Consider the following 8509-nt stretch of genomic DNA (forward strand, 5'->3'; position numbering starts at 1 on the left):
GGGAAAGAGATTATGACTATTTAGGAAATAATAAGAAATAGAAACAATCAAAACCTCTAACACCAAGTACTTCCAAGAGCTTCTATCTGATGCCATACCTGAAATGTATAGCAGTAGAACCAAAATAAAGTAGATAATTACCATTTCCCCAAATAGGGGTTGAATATGTACGTTTTCTCTTATTAGCTGCAAATGGTAGTGGGAAATGTGGAGGGAGGGAGGCACAAAGAAGATTTTCTTCCTCCCTAACAAATTTGTCTGTGTTCAGAGTCACGTTACTAGTCTTCCTACCCTTCATGGTTGCCCAGTCATTTGAAAACATGTGAGCAATCTTGCCCTACTTAGCTCTTAAAAATCATGGTCTCTGAAGGTATGTATTAACTACAAAGGGAATGATGGCACCTTTATAGTGGAGAAACCCAACAGACACCACTTCAACCAAGTGATCAAGGTTAACATCACCAGTAATGGGACATACTGACATCATGAACCCTTTGATATGAAACACTGAGGACACAACATCACTCGGTGGTATTCTTGCCAAAAATGCTAACCTCAATCTGATCAGGAGAAAGCACCAAACAAACACAAACTGAGGGACATTCTAGAAAATTACTGATCAATACTCTTCAAAAGTGTCAAGGTCATAAAAGAGAAGGAAAGACTGAGGACTGTCACAGATTGGAGGAGACTAAGGAGACATAACAATTTAATGATATATGGGATCCTGGATTGAATCCTAGACCATGAAAAGGACTTTAATGGAAAAATTGGTGAAATCTGAGTGAGGTCTGCAGTTTAGTTAATAGTACTGTACCAATGTTAATTTCCTGGTTTTGATAATTGTACCGTGATTAGGTAAGAGGCTAACAATTAAGAAAAGCTGGGTAAGGGTTATGTGCAAACACTCTGCACTAGTTTTGCTAGTAAATCTAAAGTTAGCTTTTCTGAAAATCTAAAATTAGCTCAAAATAAGCTAAAAAAAATCAGTTGCCACCTCAACATCAATGGACGTCTTTCAGAGATAAGTAAGTAGAGACACATTGTAGAGTGGCCAAAATAGGAATAGTCAGGACAATGTGACTTAACATGGAGTCATCTGTAATTTTCCTTTATCCAGTCTTAACTAATGGTATCCATCATTAGTATTACTCCACATATCTATCCTTTCAGTCTGCTAGGTGCTATAGTGCTCACTGTCATTATACCATCTGATTTTAGTATCTTTAATTGGTTACATTACATGAGTTTGAAAAATGTAAAGAAAAACTCAAAAAGTTTTGAAAGCACTGCCATCTGCTCCTAAGAGTGCTATATTTCCCTTTTTTTCTGATTTTCACTGTCTACCAGACCAAGAATATGTTTGCCATCATCATGTCATTCTAACTTCAGTGGTAAGGAAGCTTACCACTTATTTTTAAAATGCTCCAATATTTTTGGTATTTTAGTGTGAGATATCAGTTGGTCTGACTCCATATACAAACAAACACAAAACACACCTCCTAACCACCCTTCCCCCGGTTTGTCTTATCTCCATTCTCTGGGAATAGAATTTTTAGAAACAGTCTTCACCACAATATGGAAAATAATTCTGGTTTCCAGTTGTCAGTTGCCAGAGAGTTGAGGGATTATTCTGTAAGAACCTCCTTAGTTTTACAAAAGCAATTAGGACTTTTCCAACTTGAGAATAACCTTCTTTGGACTGATTCAGATTCCAAAGCTGAAGGGAAATTCACACTAAGCAAGAAGTGATTTTTATCTGGACTCCTGTTAAATGGAGTTAAATAATAAAATGCATATGAAAATTCATAACTTTTTAAAACTGAAATGTAGGTTGCAGTTGTATATATATTTATATACTATATATTGCAATCAACTACTGTATATATACAGCATACATACAATAGTTGGTTGCAGTTATAAGGAGCCAAACATCAACTTATCTTGCGTAATGTTAGTCTCTGTTTTTTAGTAGGGAATTATACAGCCTTAGTTATGAATCTGTTCACTTGGTTGCCTTTGGTATGTCAGAATTCCTTAAGCCATAACCTAATATATAAGAGTTGGGAAGTGAACAATAGGGTTCATAGGGTTATGAGATATGGAATAAGCATCAAGAGACTTACTTCAATAGGATGAAAGGAACGATATGGCAGAGAGACTAATTGTTCTGAAATGAGGAACTTGCTGATGAATATGGAGGAGCCTTGAAGAGAGGTAACAGGGATACACACGGAGAGTGAGCCTTCACTCCCCCAGCAAAGTGGCAGAAACCTGTCTCCAAAGTGGAAGGGAGGGAAGAAGTTGAAGGAGGATGAGAATGCAGAGAAAGTGTGAGATGGAATGGAGGAAAGCTGAAGAAGCTAACAATGTATGATTTCTGTTCTTTCCTAACAAAGTCAGATAAGAGTGGATGTGTTGGGGAGACAGGCGAAGCAAAGAAGGAGGAGTTCAGGGCTTGAGGAGAATGGACTCAGCACCATGGAGATTGGCATTGATACCAGTGATAGGCTTGCTGGAAAACAAAAAATGGCAGCCCACATTAATTTTCAGTAGAATCATCATCTAAGCTTTGAAATTCTCTGTAGCCACCCTAGGCATATTATTTATGATTTTCCTGCAATTCTCTTATTTCCTTTCTAATGAATTTTAAATAAGTTTACATTTACTCTAAGAAACAACCATTGGCATTTCCTCAGCAAAGTCTAAATGCATTTGTTCCAGTCCAGTTTGCAACCTTCCCTATCTTTGTGCCGACTCTAGTTTCACAGCTGTTGGCTATACCTCTCAATTTCTTCCCTGCCAAGAATTGTGTTAAGGCACTATTTCAACCTTGTTCTATTCATTCGTGAAAACAGGGAAGTTTTCTTCTTCCCTATACACAGCATATAGGCTTTCCTATCATTTTAAAGACTGTGTTTAAAAGTGATTTTTTGTTCATGGAAGACCTGTAATCTGACAATGAAAGTTCAAGGTGGGGTAGGCTGGGGCAGGGGGATAGATGAATAGTCAGATATAAAGAAATTCAATTTGATTTGGTCTTTCATTTCAATAAGGTCTTTCTATTTAAATTAAGCTTCACTGTAGCTCTTCTCTGGCCCTTTGCTTTACACTTTCCTCATTGAGGTCACCATCCTTGCTGATGACTCTCCTATTACCCTGGTCTCTATTACACTGGTTCCCTAAACCCCAATGACCTCCATCTCCGTTGCATTTTAGTCACTCGTTATACTTCTGAAACTGTCATTTCTCAAAAAGTCTCTAAGAACCCAAACTCTCAAATTCCTCCTCTAGCTCTACAGTTCCCTCTCCTACATCCTCACATATAATGAGCCTGAGCTTAAATCTTCTTATGACTACTTCCTGGTCGTCCATCCTTTCCAGTTCTTCTATCCTGTCACCCTAACTTTTAGTTAACAACTTTAAGTGAGCATGTTCTAGGTGCAAAAACCCCAAATGTATAATGCCTTATTCCTTTAATATCTGTGTTTTCTGCTTTTCCCACTACACTGACTGTATTGCTAAAAGGCTCAACACTTTTCCAGTCGGGTCCACCACAATTCATGACATCTAGTCTCAGATAGACCTTAACTGCTGTCTAGAAGCTCTTTTAGTTTCTGTTCGTATGAAAGGTTGGAAAGTGCCTCCACAAAGCTTCCATCCTACCCGATTTCCACTCACACTTGGAATCATACCTTGAGACTACAAAGGCTAATACTTTGGGCACAGCATTCCAACTTCCCCTCTCCCCACTTCAAAGTCTCTCTGTACCTCAACTTCTCTTTTTTCCTGTTTCTGAGGAAGAAACATCTCTACCACTGTCACCGAGCTCCAGTCCATCACGGAAAAAGATAATCTGCCTAAATTACAACACTAATCCACTGACTTTGGAGTAGAGTCCAAACACATTAGTCTGCCATTCAAGGCTCTCTACAAGATGATCCAAATTTACCATTCCATAATAACCTCCTGTCAGCTCCCTACATAACATTCCCTAAACCGCCATTAAACTGAACTAGTTGTTCTTCCCCAGAGGTGCCTTGCATTCCATGCCTCCATGGCTGGTAGAGTCAAGGTATGATCTTCCATTTATGTAATCTGAGTTTAAATCCTAACTTAGCCTGTTGCCAGCTGGGTGACCTTAATCAGGGATATAGAATCAGTGATCCTCAGTTTCTTCCCTAGCTACTTGTGAGAAGCAAATAAAACAATGACTGTTGCAGCACTTGAGAAAGTGCATAATGCTGTTAAAATGTGAAGTATTCTTTCATTCAATAAATATTCATTTAGCACCCACTACTTGCCAGGCATTAGAACTGCTGCCATTCACTTCCTAAATTAATGTTACATATTTAAGGACACAGAACCAATCTGCATCCACTGATCAACGTAAACAGAAACAACCAGCAGAATCAAGACATAAAGAAAATGCACATAAGCTTGAGGTTTGGCAATATTGTTGTTGAGAAACATTATTTGTGGACAGGTTGATGGCCAGTTTCAGCCCCAAACCATTTTCCTTTAGATTTTACATCTTTGTTGCTGCTTTTCTGGACACCACACTCAATTCAGATCAATAACCTAAATAATGGAATTGTAAAAGCTTAATTGAAATAGGAGTAGAATCTATTCCTTTCATTCCTCAGAATGCGAATCTCTGGTTTAAAAAAAAAATAATGCTTTAAGTAAGCCCATGTCTTGAATCTCTTCATTCCATGCCAGATGGAATGTTCAGGAGCAGATTGTACAAGCAAGCTTGCAAGGGAACGTGGTCTTGTAAATATAGCTTCTCTTGCTGATGGCTGTGACTCTACTTGGTAAAGAGAAGACCTTACTGGAAAGGGTTTTTTCACTAAAGTCACCAATATAAAAAGCACACACCAAAAAGTACATTTTCTCCAGTACTGACAGACTTGTACTAGTGCCAATAAAATGATTGTTGATTTCCAGAGTTGGGGGGTAGGGGAAGCGGGTGGACCGAAAGCTACCCAGTGAACAAGCTGTTTCTCTTTCTCTCTCCTCACCCCTCCTTTTTAAAAAATCCAAAATAGAAATTTCAAAGCCTGAAAAACTTCAAGGCAATTTAATTTAAGTTGCTTCCCATGACTTTAAACACTGAATGTTCACACCTACGTCAGTACTACTTTGAGAACCTCCCACTCAGAGACTGTATTTAGGAAAGAAAGGATGCTGTGGTCTGAGATGAGGCCTAGATTTGAGGGATCCTGAGTTCTTAGATGAATTATTCAGCAAGACTCCAGAGTTCAGCAGTTTTAATTCTTACTCCTCAGTGAAGAGTCGGGTCAGTTTCAGGACGTTTTCCTTTAGTGGTAATTATTAGAGATAAAAATGTTTATTATAAGATAAATACAATAAAATCCCTGTATGACCTGCTTCATCATTCACATATATCCTGCTTCACACAATAGGTTTTTTTCCTAAGTATCTGGATACACATTGAGTTTTAGCCTTCAGGACTCTCCTGATATAATCCTGAAGGATAAACATTGCTACTTCTCACCACACTTATGTACTGACAACAACCCGTGCTCCATTTTCTTTAACAGTGTTTGTACCTTTATTAGTTGTCAATATATAGTATGGATTTACTGATTATCCATTTTCTGGGAAAGTAAATTTTGGCTTTAGTGTTTAAGCCAAATTGCATTTCTGGCATGTTATTTTACACCCCACCATTTTCATGTTTTTTTAGCTTAAGCCAAGCCAGGTGAGTAGGCGTCATCCAAGATAAAATCTTGCTGACTTTTTTTCCCCAAAGAAAAGCTAGTGAACAGGTGGTGATAAACGCTATGCTTCCTACTCAGACTCTGTCACATAAGATGTCATTTTTTACTTTAATTATATTCTTTGCCAACTCAAAGAGGCAAGTAATTTTACTGCATATTTTCCTACCTTTGTTAGAGTTCCTCACAAGCATCAGTGGAAGGGCTTTCATTTGTTGTGCCAGAGCTGGTCTTAACATCCAATTCCAAACCAATCTCTTAGCATGCTGGAGAAAGAAACAGATTATTTGTTGTCAAAAAAGCAGAGCAAACAATTACTAAAATGTAAGCCGAGTATGAAAAATGAAACAACTTTTCTGAAACAATACAGCAACTGGAGAGAGTTTTTATTTTCTTTTTAAGAACAAAAGCCATACACTTTATTCCTCTCAAGTAGTAGCATTGACCAAAGGGGTTAACATAATACAGGCATCAGTAGAAAGATGCTGGAAACAAAGGAGAAACCAAGAGCTCATATCTCAGTTGGATTTCCAAGAATCAGAGCCTTCCATGAGGATCCTATTGCCAGTTGTGTATTGGGGAGCCACAAGGACCACTGACAGAGTGAAAGGAATATGGGAAAGGAAAGGCAACCCTTTCAAGGAGAAGGTCTATTATTAAGCCAACTACCACAGTGGACAACTGGAGCTTAATCCTGAGAGAAGACTCAGGGAGATGCTATAAAATATATGTCTCAGAATTATCGTACCCAGGGGACCAAGGGAGCTGGGGCATTTATACCCCAACTTCTGGCAATCATTGGTTGACAGCTACTGAAGTGGATGAGGGGCAGTAGCTATTTCATCAACGTTTCTCATCTGTCTTTCCAGTTTCAGAAGAAGCCCTCAGGCCTAGAGATGCAGACATTGGTAGCCGGAGGTGGGCTGGAGCATGCTAGCCAATTAGGTCCAAAGGAGAGAGCAGCAGACTGACAGCATCTGCTATAGCTCCCCTTCTTACTGAATCATGATACCCTCAGACAGAGGATGTTGTACTGGTCCCTGTCATGGGACCTCCAGCTAAGGTCACCAGATTTAGAAAATAAAAATACAGGATGCCTAGTTTAATTTGAATTTCAGATAAACAACAAGTCATTTGTTAGTATATGCTTTATATTGTTTTGGTCAGTCAGGTATGGCTACAAGAGGAGACAGGAGAGGCTCAGGAGAAAACAAAGTCTATTATATTCACAGATCCTAGAGACAGGAGACATTGTACACTGGTCAAGGTCACGTAGGAAAGATACCAGAGTGGTCAGGAGGCAGAAGTCAGGGGCAAGGGAAAGGTTTAGGTCACAGCCTTTTTTAGGGTTTCCACAGGAAAGGCAAAGCAGGGCAGAGTGAACAGTTTAAGGTTGGCTAGGTTGAATAGTTTTGTTGCGCTTCAGGCTGTAGAGGTAGTGCCTAGCTGCCTGACATCTGACCTGGGATGATTAAGGCAGAGGAATATGGTCTTGTGGTGTGTACAGGCCAGAGAGAGGAGTGATGGCTCTGGATTTGTTAGTTTGCGCTCAAAAACACTCTCTGCCTAGGCCCTTTGCAATGCCTAAGAATTGGCTAGCTCAGGAAGGGACAACCTCTCCCCAGCCAGAAAGGTTTTTTGTAGGATGTCAAAACATCGTAATATACACAAAATTAAAAATATTTACAATACAGTATAAGTATGTCCATGACAACAAATGATTTGTTGTTTATCTAAAATTCAAATTGAACTCATTGTCCTGAATTTTATCTGGCAGCTCTACCTACAGAAAGACATGACAGACAGGGAGAACAAAGTCAGCATGTCTAAGAGGGAGGAGTGGTACACTTGCACTACCCTCCCCCTTTCCTGTATCTCCCACTTGTCATTTACTCAGGTGAGACACCTTTGCCTTCTATGTGAAGAATGGAGGTAGTAGGACCCTGTTGAATTTATTTGTGGAGGGATGAGGGACAGGTATTTGGTCCTAGAAGCAAACAGATGTAAGTCTTTTTCATGATGATAAAGACATTTACATACAAAGGCTATAGGCACCAGTAAATAATAAAAGATGCTCACACTTACTGAAACTTTTTTTAGGTGAGGCACTATTTTACATGATTTACACATATTGTTCAATTAATCTCACAACAATATTATGAGGTAGGTACTGTTATTATCCCTGATTTTCAGATAAGGAACGTAAGACAGAAAAATCAAGTAGCCTGCCTAAAACTATATAGCTATAGAAACTGTCTCCAGAAACCATACTTTTTTTTTTTTTTTGGTATGGCCATAGACCAGAAACCATACTCTTTTTTTTTTTTTTTTGTGGTACGCGGCTCTCTCACTGTTGCGGCCTCTCCCGCTGCGGAGCACGGGCTCTGGACGTGCAGGCTCAGCGGCCATGGCTCAGGGGCCCAGCCGCTCCACAGCATGTGGGATCTTCCCGGACCGGGACACGAACCCATGTCCCCTGCATCGGCAGGCGGCCTCTCAACCACTGCGCCACCAGGGAAGCCCCAGAAACCATACTCTTAACCACCATGCTAAAGAGAGAAAAAGGGGATAGGTGATGAGAAATAGGATAAGAGATTCACAAAGGAAATGAATGTGAGAAACATTGTAAGGAAAATGGAAAAGGAACCCTGAGCAGTGGATTCAACCTGAGGATTCCAGATCCTTTGAACAAACTAAAGAAGAAGAAAAAAAAAACAAGACTAGAAAAAGAAAACTGATAATGATCTAACTCCTTTTCCTGCCAC

Source organism: Lipotes vexillifer, unplaced genomic scaffold (assembly GCF_000442215.2).
Source record: "Lipotes vexillifer unplaced genomic scaffold, Lipotes_vexillifer_v1.1 scaffold1442, whole genome shotgun sequence".
NCBI lineage: Eukaryota > Metazoa > Chordata > Mammalia > Artiodactyla > Lipotidae > Lipotes > Lipotes vexillifer.